Source organism: Myotis yumanensis, unplaced genomic scaffold, assembly GCF_028538775.1.
Source record: "Myotis yumanensis isolate MYYU_CA2020_CCGP unplaced genomic scaffold, mMyoYum1.0.hap1 SCAF_6, whole genome shotgun sequence".
NCBI lineage: Eukaryota > Metazoa > Chordata > Mammalia > Chiroptera > Vespertilionidae > Myotis > Myotis yumanensis.
Genome location: NW_027223757.1, coordinates 77,199,637 through 77,224,824, shown reverse-complemented (window position 1 = coordinate 77,224,824; position 25,188 = coordinate 77,199,637). Strand labels below are relative to the sequence as shown.

At 44.8% G+C, this 25,188-nt stretch overlaps 1 protein-coding gene across 1 annotated transcript in view; it reads right to left on the bottom strand.

Moving 5' to 3' along the window:
• Positions 1-3,899, bottom strand: part of PKHD1 (PKHD1 ciliary IPT domain containing fibrocystin/polyductin) — a 414,612-nt gene extending 410,713 nt beyond the window's left edge. Inside the window, exon 1 of the mRNA XM_070418435.1 lies at positions 3,794-3,899. The gene's annotated coding sequence lies outside the window, so the exon portion shown is untranslated. The remainder of the gene's footprint in view (positions 1-3,793) is intronic.
• Between the last annotated feature and the right edge of the window lie 21,289 nt (positions 3,900-25,188).

The window sequence follows — 25,188 nt, the reverse complement described above, 5'->3', positions numbered from 1 at the left end:
CCAGACCTCTCAGGGCACAACCTAATGTGCCAGGCAGAGACCACAAATTCCTTCATTGTTATTGTTATCACCTTAATTGTTGACTGTTAACTATCCTGTACCCTCCTATGGGAAAGAAGTATGTGTCTATCATAATTTTTATCCAATCCCAGAAGTTCCCCACTTTGCTCCCATTTCCCTTTGCTTTCTTCCGCCTCCTTAATCTGTCACCAATAGATTTCAAGTAACCCAGTTAAGTCTCTTCCTTTGATTGTAATGCATAAAACAAGGCAAAAACTGCCATTCTTCGGAGCACTATCTCAATACCTTTGGATTCTGCCTCTCAGATTCTGCCTCCTGGCAATTGTTGACCTTTTGGCTCAAATAAACTTACAAAAATTGTTTACAGGTTTGAATGTTTTTTAACAGCTTAAAGCTTTTTAACTCAATGCAAAACCTCCATCACTGGTAAAATGATGATAAGAATACTTCTTAGGATTTGTTTCAAGATTAACTGAAATGATATATACATAAAGAAATTAACACAGGGCCTGGCACAAAGGGGCAGCCCAACAAAAGTTAGCTTTTCTTTCATGGGCTTTGTACTTCCATTGGAAAGCCCTCTCTCGGGCCTTTCAGTACTTTTCCAACTGACCCTCGCATGGTCCCCAGTATGAACCCTGCACTGCAGCCAGGCAGTTCTCCCCACGGCCTCTCAGACAGGCCTTGCACATGTCAGCCTCCGCCTTGGCTCCCACTAGTTGCTTCCTAGATTCCCCGAACTCCTGCACGGCCCAGCTTAGGAGCCGCTTCGTCCACAGAATCCGTCCCTGGTGTTGGTTCATAAACTGAGGCCCGAACCCAGAGGGCAAGGAGAGATGGAAGAAACAGACAGACATTCCAAATTGGTAGGCGGCAGGTTTAGTAAGCAAGGGGACTTAACATACAGGCTGTCTTGGTGGCAGCAAGATGAGTAGAGTTCTCTGCACCCACCCATGAGAATCTTAAAAGTCGCCGAAACCGGTTTGGCTCAGTGGATGGAGCGTCGGCCTGCGGACTGAGGGGTCCCGGGTTCGATTCCGGTCAAGGGCATGTACCTGGGTTGCGGGCACATACCCAGTAGGAGATGTGCAGGAGGCGGCTGATCGATGTTCCTCTCTCATCGATGTTTCTAACTCTCTGTCTCTCTCCCTTCCTCTCTGTAAAAAATCAATAAAATATATTAAAAAAAAAAAAAGAGAATCTTAAAAGTTTATATAGAAACCTTAACTGGGTTCAGTCACATGTACCATCCAGATGGTTTCAACAACATCTTACTCTCTGAAGGCTGTGTCCCTAAAAATTATTTGTGCCTCCTCTACAGATTTCCAGGGTATGACAGGCCTACGGAGATTACCCTCACAGGGCCAAGCCTCTCTGTAGGCAAGAATAATCCAATCTATAAGGAAGTGAGATCCTTGAACCCCACCCCCTTCTCCACTATGCAGACACTGCCAGAGGGCAGGTGTGTGGTGATGTTGCTCTTTCTTTCTCTCTATCTCTTTTTTTTTTTTTTTTTTTTGCCTCCTGCCAGATCAGATGCCACCATCACCACCACCCAACCCCCAGTCTTTAGCTGCACTAATCACACCTGAATACTTCCCTTGGGCTTTTACTGGAACTTGGTAGCTATTTCAGTAAGCTCAGAAGGAATATATTCTCTCATCACGCACATTTCCTGAGTTGGGGGCTGCCCCCTTGACTTAGGCTGATGTTGCTGTGCTTTTGCTTCCCTCAGTACTAGACAGCAAGAGGCATTTCTTCCATTTCACTGTCAATCACCACAACATCCTCCCTTTCATTCCCCTCACTTTCCCAGGGATTCTGCATCTTAGCATCCCAATCGGGCTTTGTCACAGAGCTCAGATCTTAAGGCAGCATGCGTCTCCCTAGCTTTGCAAGACAGCATGCTGAGCTCTCCAACTTATTATCCTGGTCGCACACCTTGTCTGCTAGCCCCAGTGTGGACAACCGCAAGTCCTTCTCTAACCTCAGCTCTTCTTCCTACTTTCTAACTGGAGTTTCAGCCTCTAGATGGGCATCGGTGCCCAACAATACATTCCAAGGACAGCAGAGGTTGAAAAGCCTCCGACCAGGTCCAACGAGGTGGTCAGTCTGCAGTCACATCCTCTCCAACACCCAGCCATCCCAGCTCTCCTTGCCCTTTCCTCCCTGAACCTCTAGCTTGTGCCTGTGCAGCCTGGACCAGATGGTGCAGTGCCACACATACATACCTCTTCTTGTAGCCCGTCCATTCCTCTGCGAGGACTTGTATTTCCACAACCCTCTTAGTGCCAAGGCCCCACCCAGCACTCAGTCAATTCCAACTGGTGAATACATATTTAAATAATAGCCTGGGTTCACCTAATCTGAAATAACTTACACATACATGGGATGGGCAGAACTCACAAAGCCTGGCTGAAAAGCCAGATGCCTTAGATAACACCCTGATGCCTGCTCTGGAAAGGCTGCTAAGCAACTCCCTGGCACCCCCGAGTCAGAGGGCACGAATATAATACTATGAAAAATACTGGCTCTAGCCCTTGCTGGTTTGGCTCAGTAGATAGAGCATCGGCCTGCGGACTAAAAGGTCCCAGGTTCGATTCCAGTTAAGGGTACATGCCCGGGTTATGGGCTCGTTCCCCAGTTGGGGGTGTGCAGGAGGCAGCCGACCAATGATTCTCTCTCATCATTTATGTTTCTATTTCTCTATCCCTCTCCCTTCCTCTCTGAAATCAATAAAAATATATTTTAAAAACTACTGGCTCTAAAACTTTCTGAAAGTTTAAAATATTAACAGAATTAAATACATATACACATCACTAAAGATACATGTAATTTTTAAGAAAACATTAAGACTAGCAAAAATAGTTATACCATTTCAGAAAATATAAAAACCACAATAAATGCCCAGAAAACATATTTAGAAAATAAATCTTAGAATTAACTTATAGATATGTCCTGATTAAGATAGTCCAATACTATATAAAATCATCTATATTTAATTCAAATCCACAAACTTTTATTATATGCCTAATAGACCCTGGGCACTGTGCTAGGAGCTGGAAAAAGACAAATAAAACTGATTTTAAAAAAACAAACAAACAGCTGTTCCTTTAAACTTTAATAGTCCCTAAATGCTTACATCTATTTGGAATGGAATTCATTTTTAAAACAATGAATTTTAAGAAAGACCCCTACTGCATAGAGGAAGGTACTCAGTAGTATTTGCTACTTAGTCCCAAAGCACAGGATCTAACTTACTTGTTCCACCCAACAGAATATCCCCAACACAGGAGTCTATTTTCAATCTGGCTGTACAAATTTAACCTATCATTTCAGCAATACTCCCAAGCTTAGAACAATGGAAGTAGATATTCACACACTGGTTTTCTTAAAGCCTTATGTTCAGATTTGCATTTTTTCCTCTTGAATAGAGCAAATCAATAATGAACGCAATTTTTCTTAATATGGTTAACCCACAAGTTCTTCCTAAGGATAAATTCAGCCTCCACTTAATTCTTTTAACCGGGAAATTTTCAACCAGAGGACAGCCATGTGCATTTGATCTAATATTCTCTCTCTCTTCTCTCTCTTCTCCATTTTCTTCATCCTCTTTTCCTCCCTCCCCTTACAGTCTTTCTTGGGGAACTTTGCAAAACGGAGCTGCAAGGTTACTGCTACAGATGCCCATCTCCTTGTGTTCCCCACAACATTGGCAAGAGATGCAATACTTAGAAAACAGGGAGCAGAGACATTTTTGATCAAACAGTACCTTTTTTCAGTTTCTTTCTCGTTGTGACTCAAGGGAGAAATTATCTTTCTTCTCCAAATGATCTTATTCCTCTCTGCCAAGAAACAGTGGTCTTGTTATCTGGTTAGAGCCCAGCCTGCAGCTACCGTGCAGGTAACTCACTCATGCTGGACTGTAACTCACCTAACTTGTTTGTCCTGGCCAAACGTGCGCCAAAGTAAAAGTTCAGAGCCAACTCTAGGGCAAGTTTAATGATTAACACAAACTATTCAGGATTTTTCCTCAGGTTTTTTTTACTAATGACCAAACAAAGGATGGTCTTACATTTTTCTCCACTTACTGCATGTGCCACAGACAAGAATTTTAAGTAAAAGTCCAGCCAGTAACACAAACAGGCATTCCTGAGGACCAGAAGCTTTGGGATTTTGGGGGTGGGTAGTATGAGAATGCACCTCACAGGTCTTCAATTATGGGAAGAATAATTGACTAAGGGCCTAGCTGCTGCACTCTGAAATTCATCACCACATGTGGACCAAGGCCACACTTCTACAGGCTGCTCCCAACCAAAGACTGAACATGGCAGGGCCAGGGCAGTTTCATCCAGAGGAGACACAGGACTCTTCTGACCGTGGCTTCAGCTTAAAGACTCCCTGACAACCTTATGAACCTTCCTCAGAACTGCATGGCAGGCCAGGATGTGTCTATCCCTCTCTCCTTCGTTCAGGGTTAGTCTGATGGCTCTCCCAACCTTCCCAACTTCAACCCCCGCTTCTCTTTTAGGCACTTCCACTAATAAATCCTTGCACTTTTAATCCTGTCTTAGCATCTGCTTCTTAGATGACTCAGACTAGCACAAGTACACTGGAAGAGAACACTACTGGAAGGGCTATGAAGTTTTATTGATTTTTTTAGAGAGAAGAAGGAAGAGAGATAGAGAGATGAAAACATCTATGAGAGACAAACATCAATTGGCTGCCTCCTGCTTGCCCCTTACTAGGGATCAAGCCCAAAACCTGGGAATGTGCCCTGAACGAGAATCGGACCGGGAACCTCTTGGTTGATGGGTCGATGTTCAACCATTGAGGCACACTGGCCGGGCAGGACTATGGACTTTTTTTTATCAGTGGCCCCATGAGTAGCAGCTTTAATGAAGATCCTTTAGATAGCTTTGCCGGTCATGGATATTAAACAAAGGAAGCCAGAATAGAGGAGGAAGAACAGAATCTAAGGAACTCTCTGAAATCAGTGTGCTTAACATCTTCTATTTGACCCTCCAGACCTACTCTCTACTCTTCTGCACTCTGCTGTGTGCCCTGGAATGGTGACCTGTGTAGACTATACCAGTGGGCTTCCTTGCCCATAGGCCTCTGGTTGGTTTCACAAATAGCAGACACTACCAGGTGCCCAGGAGGTGGTGCAGAGGGACAAAATGTGATTTGGATATTTTTCCCATGGTTTCAACCCTACTCATCTCAGCTTCTCACAAGGGACCCTCTCCATATAGCACACTCCTTGCTCTCTCCCTCTCTTGCTCTCTCTACAAGTTCTGGTAACCTTCCTCTCTGTGCTCCTTCATGCCCACAGGTAACAGCTCCTGTTGCTGCTAGTTTGCATGTACTGCACCATCACTTATTGGCCCCTGGGTGGTTAAGGTAAAATAATTTACAAACCCCAAGTGCTTGGAAGCAACATTGAACTACAGCTAGTTCCTCATTTGGATGAGCAGAGCTCATTATATAGTCTAGGGGCATATGGTGCTCTATGCCTCAATCATCCTGAAGACATCATTGAATTGCAACATTCAGCATAGCTGGGTTCACACCAACACACAGAGTCAAGAAAACAGTGAAATTAAGCTCATATTTAACTGTAAGGTAACCAACTGTCCCAGTCTACCCTGACTAGAGCTTTCCCAGGACATAGGACTTTCAGTGCTAAAACAGGACAAGTTGCAGGTAAACCAGAATAGTTGATCACCCTACATCTAAGAAAACAGGGGAATGTGTGTAATGCATCTTAGATAGATCTATCTCATTCCAGAAAGTTTAAAACATTTTCTAAAACTCCAAGGCAGTAGACTCCAGTTGCTCATAAAATTCACATACGTGGAATAATGATTTCTGCCATGTCAGATAAAATAGATGTTGCAATGTCCAATGTCTTCCAGACCACAGAAACATCCCTTTCTTCGAATTTGGAGCAACTGTAAGAGATGTGGGCAAAACAGCATAAGTCGGTTTTTGAGTTACAATACAGCTCCTTCTCCCAGGGTTCAGCAGAATTTAAAATAAATCACACCAGCAACAACATAAAAGCATTCAATTTTTTTCTACTTCGATACCACGTTACTATCTGAGTCCAGGAGCCCAGCTGAGATTTCACATGTAGTTTTAAAATGATGAGTGACATTGAAGTCCCACATTTCCACAGCCTGGTAGAATGCTTGCTTGAGCCACAGAATGTTGTGATCCTATCAAGTTCTGTATCTTAGAAGAAATTGTTTCAAAAATGAAAGAAACGTTTGCCCCTTCTCTGGCAAACATTGCACAGCTGATAAAACAGCAGAGTTCAATACCTGATATGAGGAACATACTGGCAATGAAAACTCTAGAAATAAGATTGCCTTCAGAGCTAAACAATGAAAACAACAAGTAATGGGTCCAATTACTCAGTAAGACTTCAAGCTATAAATGTATATGTGGAAAGAAAAGCATTCAGATGGCCTATTTGTGAAGATGCATAGTGGGCCAGTTTTCTAGAAATGGTCACAACTTTTCTGTCAATTATCTCATTGAAAGGAGGGTCTGTGTCTCCTTCCCTCTGAAGCTGGGCTTGTGACTCACTTAACATTAACAGGTGTCAGAAATGATGCTGCCTGACAGGTAAGGTTAAGTCAGGAAACATAATGCAGTTTCACCGTGTGTGCTAGAACGTATGCTTGGTGCTGTGACCCACCCTGTGAGAGGCCCGACTACCTTGGGGCCACCATGCTGTGAGGAAGCCTCCGGTAAGTACTCCTGATGGTAGTCCTGGAATTTGCTTCTCCAGTCCAGACATTAGAGCCATGAGTGAATGGGCCTTCACAGCATTCCAGCTCCACAGGCATTCAGTCACCACCACCTGCCTTTCCATCTTCCCATTGAGACCTCAAACATCATGTTTAAAGACCAATCTTCCCCATAATAAAATAGCCAGGATCTCTTGCAACTAATGTGAGGATGGTTTGTTATACAGCAAGAGTAACTGGACTCAGTCCTGAAAGCTTAGAAACAGGAGACCCCAGGGACAAACCCTTGTGTGATCTCTAAGGCTTAGAATCTAAGCTCTCAACTAAGACCCACCTTGCACTCCTGTACCGAATTGTTAGTTCCTGTCCATCCTGAGATCTCTAAGTGACTATCCTATTGAAAGCTTCCCTCTTAGACCAGATGTGGTTTCCCCATTATATACACGTGTTAAATCTTTATTTCTCCATTGTAGCACTTAACCCAATTGTGCTTAAGCAATGATTACTGATGCAGTATTGAACTCTGTATGTGTCATTACTGATGTAGGTTAAATGGATTTATATTTCTCTGATCACTGGCTTCAACCATGCTCATCAAATCTCTCTTTTTTTCCATATCTCAGGCAAATCTCATAACTTGCAGCTTACTTCTATTGGCTAAAACAAATCTAGTCCCAATGAAATGTTAATAAGGTATGCAGTTGAGTTAACAGTATGATATCAATGTCAATTTCCTGTGGATATACAGGTTGCGATCTTAGGGAAAATAGTTTGCTTGGCTCTGTATTCTGTAATTAATTGCCTGACACCAGTAACATCACCTTGAGAAATGAAGGATTTCTCCATATCTTTCTAGGTTAGATATTGATACACCAATTTGGATCCCCAAATAATTTGAACAACTTGATTTCATTGTCGAGTGGAAAGAGAGCCTGGGTAGATTCAAAATAGGCAAGATTCTGATCACTATAGAATAATCTCCAAACTGTTAATATTTAAAAAGCAAACAAGCAAATAAGCCTTAATCAGGTAAGATTATTTTAAGTTAAAACAAGTGGAACTTCAGAGAAAGTAGAGTCCATGCCATGGTAACATGTTTCAAACCCAGAATTGAAAGCAGAGTTCTTAGTCTCAATATCCTGGCTTTCAGACAGTCCCTCAGAAGGTAATATATATAATTTTTTTAAGGAATCTGTAATCAAGAATCAGCAAACACAGATTAAAATCTATGACTTGCTAGCCTTATAGTCTTGGACAAGTGTGGGTGTGCCCTCTTCGGGACACAGGTAAGTGGTACCTGAAACAGCTGGAGACTAAGGCCCATCACCTCCACCTTGAGCAGCTCTATCAGTTTCTCAGGGTAAAGTTCTAATATTATTTTCTATGTACAGCTAGGAGTAAAAAAAAAAAATTGGGAAAGTGCTACCTAACTTCCCTACAGCCCTAGTTCCCCATCTATGAAATGGAAATTCTTATATGAGTACTCCATCTCCAGGGGGCAGTCATGAGGATGAGGTGAGATAACCAAACACAGCAGAGTCAAGTATAAGCCCCAGTAAATGTAGTTATCACTAGTGTTACCACCAGGGGCGTGGGGAGGGATGTCCAGGAAAGTCTGAATTGATGTGGGCTCCTGGGCTCTTATCCAAATGCTTCTTTCTTTCTTCTTCCTTCTTGTTAAAGGGAAGCAAGAAAGAGTCTGTTGAGTGTGACACAGCTTTGATTATTTTCTCTGGGGCCTTCATGTATTTTCTACACAAAGTTGGAAGTGGAAGGATTGAGGAGAGGTAGGGGAAAAAGAATGAAACCAGGATGTATCCCTAACATTGTCCTATATTCTCTGTGTTCTTGTAAGTGCCCTTCATCTCAGAACTTTGGTGGCACGGGGCATGACTTATTTATAGACAACAACTGCTGCAGGACTTCAAAGGGGCACACAGCCAAGCCAGAGACATGGAGGGAACACTTTGAAGGGCTATCTTCTCAAATGCAGAATGGAAAGGATGGTACACAACAGCTTCTGGGATCTAGGTCCCAACCACGCCAAGAATGCCCAATTGTCGCCAGTGCAGTAGACGGCCAAAGCCCTCTACAAGTGGGCTTTATTTGACTTTCTACCACTATCTGACAAACTCCCATATTTACCAGGCCTTTAAATACCATGAGTTCCAGAAAATAAACACTTAATTCTCACCTTAAATTCTTTAAAGAGAGAGAAACAGAAAAGAAAGAAAGAAAGAAAGAAAGAAAGAAAGAAAGAAAGAAAGAAAGAAAGAAAGAAAGAAAGAAAGAAAGAAAGAAATCAGTGTGGTAGACTAAATAACCGCCCTCCCAAAGACTCCTAATCCCCAGAACATGTGAATTTATTACCTTACACGGTAAAAGGGACTTTGGCAGATGTGATTAAATTACACATTCTGAGATGGGGAGATTATTCTGGATTATCTAGGTGGTCCCAATATAATCACATGGGTCTATTTTATTTTATTTTATTTTATTTTATATTTTTATTGATTCCAGAGAGGAAAAACGGAGATCCAAACATCAACAATGAGAATCATTGATTGGCTGCCTCCTGCATGCCCCCCATTGGGGATCGAGCCTACAACCCAGGCATGTGGCCTTGACCGGAATCGAACCCGGGACCCTTCAGTCCACAGGCCCAAGCTCTATCCCCTGAGCCAAACCAGCTAGGACAGTTACAAGGGTCTTAATAAGAGGGAGGCAAGAGGATCAGAGTCGGTAGTAGATGTGATGACAGAGGCCAAAGTCTAATGTGATACAAGAAAGGGCCACAAGCCAAGGAATGCAAGTGGCCTTGAGAAGCTGAAAAAGGCAAGAACAGATCTTTTTATTTCAGAACCTCCACTAGGAACCAGCCCCGTTAACACCTGGACAGTGCCTGTGAGACTGATTTTGGGTTTCTGATCCCTGGAACTGTAAGACCAGACATCATGTTTTAAACACCCAGGTTTGCGGTGTTGTGTCACTGGAGCCACAGGACTAACACAGCCGGGAAATGTTGTCAGTTAGCGCCATTAAAGTGCATATGTTTTCCTCCTGGAAAACACTGGAACAATTAACCATGAAACATAACGGGTTACTTAGCTCCTAAGTTACTCCTTTAATACTTCACACACTCTCTCCTGCCTCCTTCCAAGGGACCAAAAATACTCAAGGAAAGGTTCTTAATTGAGGTTCAAATGAAATGAATAACAACAATAAAAAGGCTGGAAAACATTTTAGGGGCAGGGAAGGTATGAACTTTTATGTACATGTGTAAATAAAATAGACTGAGAGTTTATACATATTGAAATTATAATAGTTAACTGTTGGGCAGTAAGTTTATGGGTTAGTTTTTATTACTTTGATAGAGGCCCGGTGCACAAAAATTTGTGCACTGGGGGGGAGGGGGTCCCCCAGCCCGGCCTGTGCCCTCTCGCAGTCTGGGACCCCTTAGGAGATAACGACCTGCTGGCTTAGGCCTGCTCCTGGGTGGCAGAGGGCACGCCCAATCCCTAGGTGCAGCCCCTGGTCAGGCTCAGAGCCGGGCCGATTAGGGAGTTGGGGCGCCGCCCCGTCATGCACAGAGCAGGGCGGATCGGGAGGTTGCGATGCCACCCTCAGTCACGCTCAGGGTAGGGCTGGTTGGGGGGTTGGGGCACCACCCCCGGTCACACTCAAGGCAGGGTCGATGGGGAGGTTGCGGCGCCACCCCCTGTCACTCACAGAGCAGGGCCGATCAGGGGGTTGGGGCACTGCCCCCTGTCACTCACAGAGCAGGGCCAATCAGGGGGTTGGGGCGCTGCCCCCTGTCACTCACAGAGCAGGGCCCATCAGGGGGGTTGGGGCTCCGTACCCTGTCACACCCAGAGCAGGGTCGATCAGGGGGTTGGGGAGCTCCCCCTTGTCACGCACAGAGCAGGGCCCATCAGGGGGTTGAGGAGCTCCCCCCTGTCATGGACAGAGCAGGGCCGATCAGGGGGTTGAGGAGCTCCCCCCTATCACTCACAGAGTAGGGCCGATAGGGGAGTTGGGGCACTGCCCCCTGTCACACACAGAGCAGGGCGGATCAGGGGGTTGGGGCGCTGCACCCTGTCATACTCAGGGCAGGGCCAATGGGGAGGTTATGGCTCTACCCTGTCACACACAGAGCAAGGCCCATGGAAGGGGGTTGGGGCACCACCCTCTATCACCCACAGAGCAGGGCCGATCCGGGGGTTGGGGCGCCGCCACTGTCACACTCAGGGCAGGGCCGATGGAGAGGTTATGGCTCTACCCTGTCACACACAGAGCAGGGCCCGTGTGTGTGTGTGGGGGGGGGGGGCGGGTTTGGGGCGCCGCACCCTCTCACACACAGAGCCACAGGGCGATCAGGGGATTGGGGAGCTCCCCCCTATCAGGCACAGAGCAGGGCTGATCAGGGGTTGGGGCACCTTCCCCTGTCACGAACAGAGCAGGACAGATAGGGAGGTTGTGGCCCCGCCCCCTGTCACATACAGAGCCACAGGGCGATCAGGGGGTTGGGGAGCTCCCCCCTATCAGGCACAGAGCAGGGCTGATCAGGGGGTTGGGGCGCCTTCCCCTGTCACGAACAGAGTAGGGCGGATAGGGAGGTTGTGGCCCCGCCCCCTGTCACTCACAGAGCTGCAGGGCAATCAGGGGGTTTGGGCGCTGCCCCCTGTCACGCTGATCCCGGTGCTGGGAGCCTCGCTGCTCCGCTGATCCCGGTGCTGGGAGGCATATTACCCTTTTACTTTATAGAATAGAGGCCTGGTGCATGGGTGGGGGCTGGCTGGTTTGCCCTGAAGGGTGTCCTGGATCAGGGTGGGGGTTCCCATTGGGGTGCCTGGCCAGTCTGGGTGAGGGGCTGAGGGCCATTTTCAGGCTGGCAGGTGACTGAAGCTCCCAACTGCTCCTTTTTTTCTTTTTCTTTTTTTCTATTCTGGGCCAGCTTTAGCTCTGAGGCCTCAGCTGCTGAAAGCCAGTTTCTGGCCTTTACCTTCTGTATTTGATACAATGTTGCGGTCCGGCTGGCTGAAGCCCGGCTGACTGAAAGCCGGTTTCTAGGGTTTTGTTTAGCTTCTATATTTGCAACATAGTTGCTTAGAGTTGCAGCTGAGAGGCCGGCAAGTCAGGCGGGGAACGCTGGAGTCCGCCGTCACTGGAGCAAGCAAGCCTCCCTGCTTGCTTCAGTGCATGGCTGCCGGCCGCCATCTTGGCTGACAGCTAATTTGCATAAGGATATGCTGATTAGCCAATGGGAAGGGTAGCGGTCGTATGCTAATTACCATGTTTCTCTTTTATTAGTGTAGATTACCTTTATTTTCTCAATCCAAAACAAACACATATTATTGTATCATAAAGGTTTTTAGGTGATATAATGTATTATAATAATATTATCTTTTTTTGTAATGTTAAAAGGTTTTATTTTGTAGGAACTGCCAAGGTCAACAGTATGAAGTTTCCTCAAAAAATTAAATATGGATCTGCCATTTGACCCAGTGATCCCACTTCTAGGAATATATCCTAAGAAACCCAATGCTCCAATCAGAAAGAATGTATGCACCCCTATGTTCATAGCAGCACAATTTACAATAGCTAAGATCTGGAAACAGCCCAAGTGCCCCTCAGTAGATGAGTGGATAAAAAAGCTGCGGTACATTTATATCATGAAATTCACATGATCGCACTCATATGTGGAATCCAAGTAACAAAATCAACTGATGAACGGAGTGGATCCAGAGATATGGAAGCATGGAACTGAGTGCAGAATCTCAGAGGGAAGGCAGGGAAGGGTGGGTGGGTGGGAGTAATCAACCAAAGACCTTGAATGCACATATGCATGACCCATGGATACAGACAATAGGTGCTGAAGGCCTGGGCCAGGGAGGCGGGGGATGGTAGTGGGCTGGAGGGGGCCCATGGGGGAAAAGGGGAGACATATGTAACACTTTCAACAATAAAGAATTTTTTAAAAAGGAAGGAAGGAAGGAAGGAAGGAAGGAAGGAAGGAAGGAAGGGCGGGCCAAGGTCATCTCTCAAGTTTAGGATAATTGCACAGAAAATTCAGGATCTGACTGTACCCACTAGGGGGCAATATTGAGCCATTGAAGATAAACACAGAACCAGACTGCTGTAAGCAAATACTAATTAAGAGAAGATAGCTACTCAAAATGTAAAATCTCAGGCACCTCAGTGCCCAACCTGGCCCAAACTACTTCCCCACCAATCAACTTCGCAGAGTAGCATTAGAGCAACTTCTTTCCTTTGAATGGATTTTTAAAAGTATATTCCATGCAACTCAATAATTTAGAAAGGCACCCACCCTTCCCCGCCTTCCCTCTGAGATTCTATACTCTGTTCCATGCTGCCATGTCTCTGGATCCATGCTGTCCATGAAAAAACAAGTTCTGTGGCCACACAAAGTTTGAAAATGCTAAGAGCTATTCCCTTCCTTGGAGACTTACAAAGCACACTGGTATATTAAAGTCTCTGAGAAGCCCTACAGAAAGAAACCCTATTTAAGTTTGTTGAAGTATTTTCCCAAACACTTCATCACAGATCCATCATTTTGTTTGGAACTAGTGTTTCTGAACATTCTTTGGGAATCTCTGTTTTAATACTGTGATTAGTAGTAAGAAATATACATTTATCTTTGTCCCTTTTCTGTCACTGAGCTCCAAAAATCCTTGAAATTTCCTAAGTGATAAGAGCAATAAAGATGAATTTTTATATTCATAATAACCCTCTTTCAATTACACTTGAGTTTATATTATTAAGTTAACTTCTGTAAAGTACCTAAGGATGGGTGCTGGTTTCCAGGAGAACCAACCACATGATTTGAAGGTTGAAATTTTCAACCCCACCCACCCAACCTCCATAGAAGAGAGGGGGTCTGGAAGTTGAGTTCAATCACAATGGCCAATAATTTAATCAGTTGTGCCTATGCAGTTAAATCTCCGTAAAAACCCAAAAGGAGGGGTTTAGAAAACTTCTGAGTTGATGGAGATTTGGGGGAGTGAGATGCAGGGCATGGAAGCTCTGCCCTCTTCCCATATGCCTTGACCTATGCATCTCTTTCATTTAGCTGTTTGTGAGTCATGTCCTTTTATAACAAACTAGTGGCCCGGTGCATGGATTTGTGCACATTGAAAGGAAATTAATTAGAAGAAATATTTTAATATCGCTATTCGCCTTTCCTCTATAATAGAAGTGTCAACCAAATTCATGATCAACAATGACAGATCAAAACACACACGTGCGATTGGTGCCGTGAGAGCTTTATATGTATCACACATGTGCGAGTCAACTTAGCTTTTTATATAGAGAGAATAAACTTGCTTAATTAGACCTGCTTTCTGATTTAGCTAAACTTTTTCCAGCCCAGTAAAGCACCCCAACTTCTCTTTCAGGTAATTATCAGCAACATAGTAGTAAATATCAACATGAAGTAGATTATTATTGTAGATCATGCAGTGAGAACAAAGGGTAAAGTATTTAACTGCAGCAGTGTTTGACTATATTCTGCACAGTGAGAAAACCTGAAGTCATTTTCAAGGTCCACCATTTATTACTTCTTTTCAGTCAGGTGAAGTTTCTAAGGTTTCTAAATCTCTGTTTTCTGGCTAATGAAAACAGGATTCCACCAAGTCTCCTATCTACCTACTCCAGGACTTCTGTGAGGATCAAATGAGATGAGGCATGGGAAAACGCTTCACAGACATTTGGTTAAAGTGTGAAATGTCTGCACCTGGCTATATATCAAGTCCTGTTCCTGGGCTGAAGAAACTGCAAGGAGGCTAATCGCTAGGGAGAGGAAGCTGGGCGTTGCTATGTGACATCATTACCTGGTGCCCACAGCCACTGTTTCCAGGCTGGGCTGGGCTGTGGGCTGCATTTTGTGCCATGGGGTCTCACAGCAATTTGGTGGGCTGTCGCTCTGGGGTAGTGGCAGGGCCTGTGTCCCACTTCGGGGAAGCCAAGTGTTGCTTTGTTGGTGCCAGGTCTGCAGTGCCATTTCTTTGTAAACGGCCAGTGCGTGTCACGGCAGCTCCTGTGTTGAGCATCTGCCCCCTGATGGTCAGTGCACATCATAGCAACCAGTCGGATGGTTGGAGGGACACTTAGCATATTAGCCTTTAAATATATATATATATATATATATATATACTAGAGGCCCGGTGCACAAAAACTTGTGCACTGGGGGGGAAAAGGGGGTCCCTCAGCCCGGCCTGTGCCCTCTCACAGTCTGGGACCCCTCGGGAGATAATGACCTGCTGGCTTAGGCCTGCTCCCGGGTGGCAGAGGGCAGGCCCAATCCCTAGGTGCAGCCCCTGGTCAGGCTCAGAGCAGGGCCGACTGGGGAGTTGGGGCACCGCCCCTTGTCATGCACAGAGCAGGGCAGATCGGGAGGTTGTGATGCCACCCCTAGTCACGCTCAGGGTAGGGTTGACTGGGGGGTTGGGGCACCGCCCCATCACACTCAAGGCAGGGTCGATAGGGAGGTTGCGGTGCCACCCCCTGTCACGCACAGAGCAGGGCCAATTAGGGGGTTGGGGCGCTGCCCCCTGTCATGCACAGAGCAGGGCCCATCAGGGGGGTTGGGGCTCCGTATCCTGTCACACACAGAGCAGGACCGATCAGGGGGTTGAGGAGCTCCCCCCTGTCATGCACAGAGCAGGGCCCATCAGGGGGCTAGGGAGCTCCCCCCTGTCATGCACAGAGCAGGGCCAATCAGGGGGTTGAGGAGCTCCCCCCTGTCACTCACAGAGTAGGGCCAATAGGGGAGTTGGGGCACCGCCCCCTGTCACACACAGAGCCACAGAGCGATCAGGGGGCTTGGTTGCTGCCCCTGTCACGCTGATCCTGGTGCCAGGAGGCCTTGATGCTCCGCTGATCCCGGTGCTGGGAGGCATATTACCCTTTTACTATATAGGATAGAGGCCTGGTGCACGGGTGGGGGCCGGCTGGTTTGCCCTGAAGGGTGTCCTGGATCAGGGTGGGGGTCCCCACTGGGGTGCCTGGCCAGCCTAGATGAGAGGATGATGGCTGTTTGCAGCTGGTCACACCCCCTTCAGGGTGGGGGTCCTCACTGGGGTGCCTGGCCAGTCTGGGTGAGGGGCTGAGGGCCGTTTTCAGGCTGGCGGGTGACTGAAGCTCCCAACCTCTCCTTTTTTTCTTTTTTTTTTATTCTGGGCCAGCTTTAGCTCTGAGGCTTGGCTCCAGCTCTGAGGCCTCGGCTGCTGAAAGCAGGTTTCTGGCCTTTGTTTACCTTCTGTATTTGATACAATGTTGCGGTCCAGCTGGCTGAAGCCCGGCTGACTAAAGCAGGTTTCTGGGGTTTTGTTTAGTTTCTATATTTGCAACATAGTTGCTTAGAGTTGCAGCTCAGAAGCTGGCAGCAGCAGGCGGGGAACCTGGCTTCCTCCATCACTGAAGCAAGCAAGCCTCCTGTTCGCTTTAGTGCATGGCTGCCGGCCACCATCTTGGTTGGCAGTTAATTTGCATATCTCACTGATTAGCCAATGGGAAGGGTAGCGGAGGTACGGCTAATTACCATGTTTCTCTTTTATTAGATAGGATATATATATATATATATATATATAAATTCATAATCTAATAAAATATTTCTGAGTTCTGTGAGCCACTCTAGCTAATTAATTGAACCCCTGAGGAGGAGGTCATGGGAACCTCTGATTTATAGCCTGTCAGAAGTACTGGTAACCACCTAGACTTATGATTGGCATCTGCAGTTGGGGCAGTCTTGTGGGACCGAGCCCTTAACTTTGCGGGATCTGACACTATTTCTGGATAGATAGTGTCAGAATGTAGTCACATTGTAGGACAGCCCACTGGTATAACAGAATCGCTTATATGTGAAAAGCCCAGACATCTGGTGTCAAAGTGAAGTAGTAGTATAGTATTGAGAGTAAAGGAAACAGCCAGGAGAGTGGGTGGTGTGTTTTTGTTTGTTTGTTTGGGGGGGGGGGGGGGTTGTTGTCACATCTGGTTTTGAGAGTTGAATGCAAAAACCCCCAATATGTTACCTGAAAGGAGCAACATAGTCCATAAACACCACTTGGAACTTCAGAAATTGATTTTTGAAATAGTTCGGTAAACTATAATCATTTCCAGAGGAACTAGTTACCTGGGCCATGAAGTTTACCCTTCTGACTGCTAGTGTTACCTTTTATTCACCTAAGAACTTGTGAGATGGGCTTGGAGCAGAGAGATTTGATCTTAAAAGGTCTGGCATGTAGGACCAATGAAAGAGCTAAGGGACACTCTGAGAAGTAAGCAAGGGCACCATTGTTCCCTACAAATAGGACTTTTCTTATGGAACTCTGAACTCGGGGGACCCCACATGCTTAAACATGCTTCTATAAAGAAGTGATCAAATAAAGGTGTGTGTGTCTCCACTCCAATGTGTGTTTTCACATGGTCCTTCTCAGTCACACGGGGCAAACTGAGGCATCTTAGCAAAGTCATGACCACCAGATAGCCCATTAGCAGGATCCATTTCCTGAGGATATGGGGCATCAGCATGAAGGGGGTGAGGACTGGAAGAGGAACAGTGTGTAGCTGGATAGATCTATATGGGTGAGGAGTAGGAGGGAAAGGGAGCCTGGGAAAGGATGGTGGGATTTGCAGAGTCTTTAGAAGCAGAGTAGTGACATCTCATTGCTTCATGTCCTTGCTGATTTCCTGGGCTGGCCCACTGCACCTTGACTTTACCTTAAATGGGTCTCCTTCCCTGCCAGAGGCATTTGACAATGGAAAACTCTGAGGCACATTGTATGCAAGTTTTCTTGCCTCCTTTTACCACCTAAGTCTCTGTTTACACCATGTCCATGTTTTAGGCATGTGTCCTTTCCCCTAGGGACAATGAGAGTTAATTCTAGTAGTTTAAATGTTGGAGGAGGGAACAGATGGTGATGAAACCAAGGCCCCTCACCTCATACCCAGCTAAACCCCAAAGGATGGAGTCCAGGTAAGGTTGGCCCCCTTTAATAGAGAGCAAGGCCCAGGACAAGTAAATCTCTTAGATTTGCCCTCATTACCCCAAAGTCTCCCTAACAATATGTGTATGCAGGTGAAATATGAATAAAATGCGTTCTAATTAGTGACTTAATACCTCAAAGACACAAAATAGCACTCAAGGGGAATGGGTGGAAATGGAGAGAAGCCATCTCACTTGGTTGGTTTACCTTGGTTGGCTTCACAGGGTGAGGAAAAAAAGAAGAGCTATAGGTGTGGAATATTTATATCATTCCCAGGGTGTGTTGCCTGTGTGTTTTATTGTTAAACTCTAGTGGCTGCCTCCTTGAATCCCTAGACATCCCCTTAGTCACCAAATCAATGCACCCTCTCCCTCCTCCCTCCCACAGGTATGGGATCTAAGAAAGTCATTTGAGGGGAGTGACTGTAACAGGGTGAGGAGCCACACAAAGCCCCCTGGGCAGTGATTGAAGACCCCTGAACGACATTAGGAACTAGACCAGATTTGCTTTCTGACCTGCCACCTCCCACTTTCTCTCTCTTCCTCCTTCTCTCTTGGCCCACACTTGCTCTAGAAAAGTCTGCCAACGAGGGCTATTCTCCTAGGGTCTTTCAAAAGATATGCAGATATGTGTCATTAGCTGAGACCCTTCTAGTAAAAGACCTCCATCTCCTCCATCCCACTGTCTCTGTGACCCCCCTGGAGTCTGGTCCTCTGCTCTGTGCTCCTCACACGGAGGCGAGGAAGCTAAGGGAAAGGAAATAGAAGGTCCTGCTTTGATTCCTGCTTCAGCATGAACATAGACAAGTGTCTCAATCTCTCTTTCAGATTCTTCCTGTGCCAGATGGAGAAGGTAATTTCTGTTTCTTTTTAAGACTAGATGAGAGAATAATTGTGAATACGCTTTGTAAACTGTAAAGTGCCCTCAAACATTGGTGTTATTTCAGTATTTTACTAAGATGCATTCATGCATAACATGTGATTTAAAAGAGTAGAGATGGATGGTGCTAGGAATGAGGTATGAATGATATGTTTCAATTAAATGACAAATAAGAGAAAATGAGTTTACAGTAACCTTATTATGTGTTTGATAAATTTTAATAAACTACTAAATTTAAATAGGTTTTTATAACTGAAATTATGAAGTAATTCCATAATTATTTCTTTCTTATACTTATGGAATATTTGTTACACTTCATAATTTAAATTTAAATATTTTCCGTACATGTTTAATTGGATTGGAAACTGATTTGAAACGAAGTGAAAAAGTTACAATAAAAAGGGAATTAAGATGAAATAAAACAAATAATTTCTTAAAATATAAGTTATTTTGATAATTCAGTTCCATGAAAGTTTAAGTGAAAGCTGATCGCTCTTCACCCCACCCCCCACCCCTCCAGAAGGCCCCCTGTCCCCGCTCACCTTCCCCCTCCTCTTTTAGTGCCTCCTGACTCATCACCTCTCTATGGAGCCTTTTTACCCCCTACTGCACACTTGACAGCCATCCCACGAATTCTCAAGGGCAACAGGAGATTCCTGAAATGTGATCCCAGCTGGCTGTCCCAGGGACAGTTGTTCACAGTGGAAAAATCTCCCAGTGGTATTCAGCCTGATTGGCAGCCTCTGCTGAGGAAGGGGAAATCTGCAAGGGATTTGGTGGCATGTGGCCTCGTGTCCCACCTGCTCCCTCTTCTCCCAAAGGGAGGCAGCTGCGTGTCCTGAGAGCATGACATCTCCTGCCCAAAGGTTGAAAGGTCTGACTGTACTCCCAGGTGCTTTGCAGTCAAAAGCTGCCTGCGGAAGCTGAACAGAAGACCCCAGCACAAGCAAGATATTCATTCATGACAAACAGCTGCTACGGGAAACCTGAGTGGACGGAACAAGAGTGAATCATGCTAAGGCTAAACCCAACCAAATTTGAACGTAAAACAAAATTGAACAGGACAGTCTACTGAACCAGTTTTAAAAAGGGAGGGAAAGGAGAGAAGGAAAAGAACCTGTATGTTTCACTTATACCTTTCTACACTGAACTGTATAATAAATACATTTTTAAAATATATATATAAATAAAGAGGGAAAAAACAAGCCAAAAATAAATGTATGACTTCCTACAACTATTAAGAATAAAACTAAGATAGAAAGCTATCAACATATTTATGAAACAATACCAACATCTTTGTTTAACTTAAGGTACTTCTATTAGTCCTGCACCCTCCTTTTATTATTATTATTATTATTATTATTATTGATTTTAGACAGAGAGAGAGATTTGTTGTTCTGTTCATTCATGGATTCAATGGTTGATTCTTGTATGTCCTGACCGGGGATTGAACCCACAACCTTGGTATTGGGAGGACGCTCTAACCAACTGAGCTACCTAGCCAGGGCCTCTTCATTTCTTGAGCTACCTTTCCCCCTATCCTATGTAACACTGAATGAGCATGGTCTGAGCACAGGTCCAAAAGCTTCAGGAAAAAACTGCTCCCTTCTGAAGCTGGCTGAAGTGATTGTCACCATCCCCTCACACCTTCTTCACAGCCAGGTAGGTTGTTGGGGAAGACTCAGGGGTGAGAGGCAGAAGGGAAACCCAAAAACAGAAGTGAGTCGAAAGATAGAGTTGCAATAATGTCCAAAATAACCCTGATGGGAGGGCTGTGTGTCGGACTCAACAGAAAGGAGAAGGTTCCAGTTGGAGATTCTGAGTACTCTGACACCTGATATAGGAGTGATTTAGCAAATGAGTCTTCCCAGAGAGAAATAACCATAAAAATGTTGGATGAATTTTGGTCTCACAGGTGCAACCTCATACCTTTCATCATTTCCATGGCCTCATGTACTATCTATGTGTTGATGACTCTAATCTTTTGAGTTCCTGACCTGAGTATCCAATAGGCCAACACAGTATTTCCACTCAGCTATTTCTCAGACACTCGAAACTCAGCAAGTTCGAAGACTTTGAGACCTTCATCTTCTGCCTGAAATCTCTTCCTCGTCCAGTGTTTTCTGTCCCTGGAAATAGAACAACCATTCGTACAGGTAGGCATACTGGAAACCTCAGATTTGTTCTTGACACAGCTTAGCTTCCCATTTCTAATCAATCACATCTTATACATTCAGCCTCTTAACTGTCTCAAATCCACCCCCTTTCTCCGTCCCCACTGCCACATCTCTAATCAAGGATACCACTCTCACCCCTAAACTATCAGAAGATCCTCCTGTGGTTATTGCTACTCAATAGCCACACCTACTCTCCCAATCCATTTGTCCTAAGTCTCCAAAGCAATCTTTTTTCAGTGGGAAACTGACTGCATTTTTCTCCTTAAACTCATTCAATGGCTTCCCTAAAGTTCAGAATATGTAATGGGACCCACCAGGCTCTCCCTAATTTTTCTTTTATTTGATAAAGGTTTACTGATAACCACTGTGTGCCAGGCACTGTTCAAGCACTGAAATATAATAGTGAGGGGGAAAAACAGATAAAACAAAAACCCCCTACCCTCATAGAACCTACAGTCTAGATGAAAAAAGGGAAATTAAATAAGAAAATTAAGTAAAATACATGACAGTTTAGATTGTGCTAAGTGCCAAGGAAAAATAAAGGAAGGAAACATCAGGTTGGGGACTAAGATTTGTGATAAGGAAGTGAAGAAAGTCCTCAGATGAAAACATGAAAGCATGAAGGACAAGCCCACTGATAGCTCAGGTGAGAGAGTCCCAGGCAGAGCGACAGGAAGCGCAAAGTCCTAAGAGAGGCATCCGCTTGGCACGTTCAACGTATGCTGAGCAGGCTAGTGTGACCAGAGTGGAGTAGAAAGATGAGCTTAGAGAGGTGGTGGTCTGGCACAGGAAGGTGTAGCAGATTGTGCAGGATCTTGTAGGTCAGTGGTTCTCAACCTTCCTAATGCTGCGACCCTTTAATACAGTTCCTCATGTTATGGTGACCCCCAATCATAAAATTATTTTCGTTGCTACTTCATAACTGTAATTTTGCTACTGTTATGAATCGTAATGTAAATATCTGATAGGCAGGATGTATTTTCATTGTTACAAATTGAACATAATTAAAGCATAGTGATTAATCACAAAAACAATATGTAATTATATATGTGTTTTCTGATGGTCTTAGGCGACCCCTGTGAAAGGGTCCTTCGGCCCCCAAAGGGGTCGCGACCCACAGGTTGAGAACCGCTGTTGTAGGTCATCAAAATTACAAGACCTCAACTCAGCTTAAGATGGGAAGAGGTAAAGTGTCATTAGCAGAGGATTAACTTGTGAGCAACCACTATATGCCATTGTAAGGCATGGGGGACTGAGCATTAAATAAGGCAGTTAAAATCTGTGTTTCCATGAAGCTTATATCCTTGTAGAGGAAGACAGGCAATATACAAGTAAATAATAAATGAAAACGAGTATTTCAGATAGTGAGAAGCACTAATAAAATATAAAATGATGTACTGGGATAACAAGGTTGCCTCGCCTCTTTAGATGTTCAAGGAAAGCCACTCTGAAGCAATGAAGTGTCAGCGGAGACCAGATGTTCAGAGGGAGATAGCTGTGTGAATGTCTGGGGACAGAGGACTCCACACAAGGGAACGGCAAGTGCAGAGAGCCTGAAGTGGGCATGAGCAGGGCTGTCTAATGAGTAGGAGGGCAGTCAGTGTTGCTGGAGAATAGAGCATTGGTGGAAGTGACAACACTTGACATGAGAGAAGCTGACAGGGTTCACATAATTTATGGAGGGAGGTCACAGTAAGGGTTTTAGATTTTATTTTAAATAAAATAGAACTCTATTAGAGGGTTTTAAACCATAAAATAAAATGACATCACTTGTGTTTTTATGGCCAATTAGGTACAAATTGATCAAAGGGAAGCAATAGTGGTCATGGCCCACACAAGAAATATTGGTGGCTTAGAACAAGGTGGTGATGGACTGGAGGAGACAGATATGGAATATATTTGGGAAGAGTTGCTGAAAGACTGAATGTGCAGAGTGAAGAAAACAAGCAATCAAAGATGATACATACAAGGAAGGAAGGGAGGTAGGGAGGGAAGGGAAGTGGGGCTGCCCCCGCCAAAGAATTATGTAAGAGGTAAGATTGCTGCCTTTATCATAGCTCTATTGACCAGTGTGAGTTTCTGCATGCCTTTTTTCTTTAAAACTCTTCTGTAACAGGAAGTAAACTAAAGCACTGTTAAAATTCAAATTTATTAATAACCCACACCTTCTCAACACACACACATATACACTATCCACACGAAACAGAATTTGTGTATGGTATATGGCCCTCTCCTGGAGATAGGCAGGAAACCCCCACTTGACTGGTCAAGGTTTTTATTTGGAATCTGCAAGGGAAGTAGAGACAAACTCACAGGATTTCTTTCCCTTGCATGTAAAAAGACATGTATGATGCCATAAAGACCAGCCAGAGGCCAAGCCCGTAGAAGGCCTAAAGAAGGGATGCTTTGTTACTGACCTCACAAGGGGGAGATTCTCCAATGATCACTTGAGAAGGAAAGTCAGGCCAGTGACAGAACCACCCACCAGGGTGCTGGAGCTTGCCTGCCCACCCTGACTAAGGGCATCTAAAGGGAAATACAGCCCGTGGGTTTTTGTCTTCAGAAAGAACCTGGAATCCTGCAGCTCAGAGCTGGATAAAGAAACCAGAGAGAAATCTATCCTGACGGTAGCTGCTCCTGTTTCACTCCCTCCCCCTGGAAAGCCACTGGGTCTGCTTCTATGAGCAATTTATGGCTCACGCAGCTGCTCTGACAACAGGTTTGGGGCTTCTTTGGTTTCAGCCATCAGCTCAGCCCCGTGCTGCCTTAGGAGTGTGCTACCAGCCACCCTCATCATAGGGCAACAGATGTTCTGCGTGTAGGGAGGGGTGAAACGAATGGTTCTCTCCCTCTCTCTCCTTGCCAGCCAACCAGGATGGAGAATCAACGTTGACTTTCTGCTGGTCTGGTCAGAAATAAGCTGGGAAATGGACTTGCACCACTCAGTAGCATATATAGTGCTCCTCACACTTTTGTTTATACTGTAACAGAGATGTATGGAAGAAGAAGAGAGGACCAGCCAACTCCTTTGCCTTATAGTCAAGCAAAGATGTTACTGATTCCTAAATATTCAACTTCAATCAAGTTCTCTGTGTGTGTGTCATGATTCAAACCATTTATTAAGCGTCCTACTGCATATCATCACAACATGCTAAAACTCAACCTATAATCTACCCTCACAACCCCCCACTCCCACCAAGTGGGCACCTTCCTAACTCATCCCTTCCCTCAAAGTCCCCACAGTAGCCAAGTCTATAAAATCCTCTCCATGGTCCCTCAAACCCAGCCACCTCTCACCTTCTCAGGCACCATCACCTTTTGTCTGAATTACCTTCTCTGTCTCCTAACTGGTCTCACTTCCTCAAGCCTTTCAACACTTCTCACCCTGCAGGCAGTGTGGTCTTTTTAAAGCAAAGATAAGATCTGGGTTCCCCCAGCTCCAACCCTTTAACAGCTCCCCAGAGCCCTCCAGTTGAAGACCACTTTTTTCCAAAGTGGCATGTTTGCATTCCCCATTAGGACTTTGCCTGCAGTTTCTGTCTGGAATTTTTATTTTCCCACTCTCTTCTCTGTAACTGGCTAATTCCTACTTATCTTTCAGTTCTCTGCTTAGATATCACTTCCCTGTCCCTCTGAGGCCTAAAATCCTTCCTATGTTCACCCTTAGTATTCTCCACTCCCACTGTTTCTGTACTTATCAGACTCTTATAATCTCCTATTTACATGTCTATAAACCCAACAACCAGCACAGAGCAAAATGGACAAAATATTTCTTAGATGAATAAGTGAATTAACTAGTCTACTTATTCTCTAAAACCAGAGAGTCAGCAAAACATGCTCATCCATCTGTCTACCACCCTTCTGGTCAAAACTCGGCAAAAACAAAAAGAGTACAGAAATACAGCAATACCATAGCACCTGAAACACCTTCATAAAGCCCCAAAATGCATCGCATCTTCTCCCTGTGCTCTTAATCCCACGGGCTCCCACCTCCTCATGGCTTCCTGATTTTGTAGTACCTTTGTTTGTCCTCAACTTGACCTCCTCTCTGTAAATAATCCCTTCATTAAATTCTTCTTCACTGAAATCTTTGAGTAAGCCATTGTTTTTTGCTGGGACCTGAACTGATACAAAAATCTTTTCCTGTTTTTACATTGTAGTCTTCACTATCTTATTGATTTGTAAATGCTCTTTATATATTATGGATATTTTATATCTTTGCTGATATGTTACAAATATTCTATCCCAATCTGAAATTTTTTTAAGTTTATATTTGTATTTCTCTATCATGCATATTTTTTTATCTTTTTCCCTCTAGGTTTAGCTTAATGGTTGTAGCACTAAACCTAA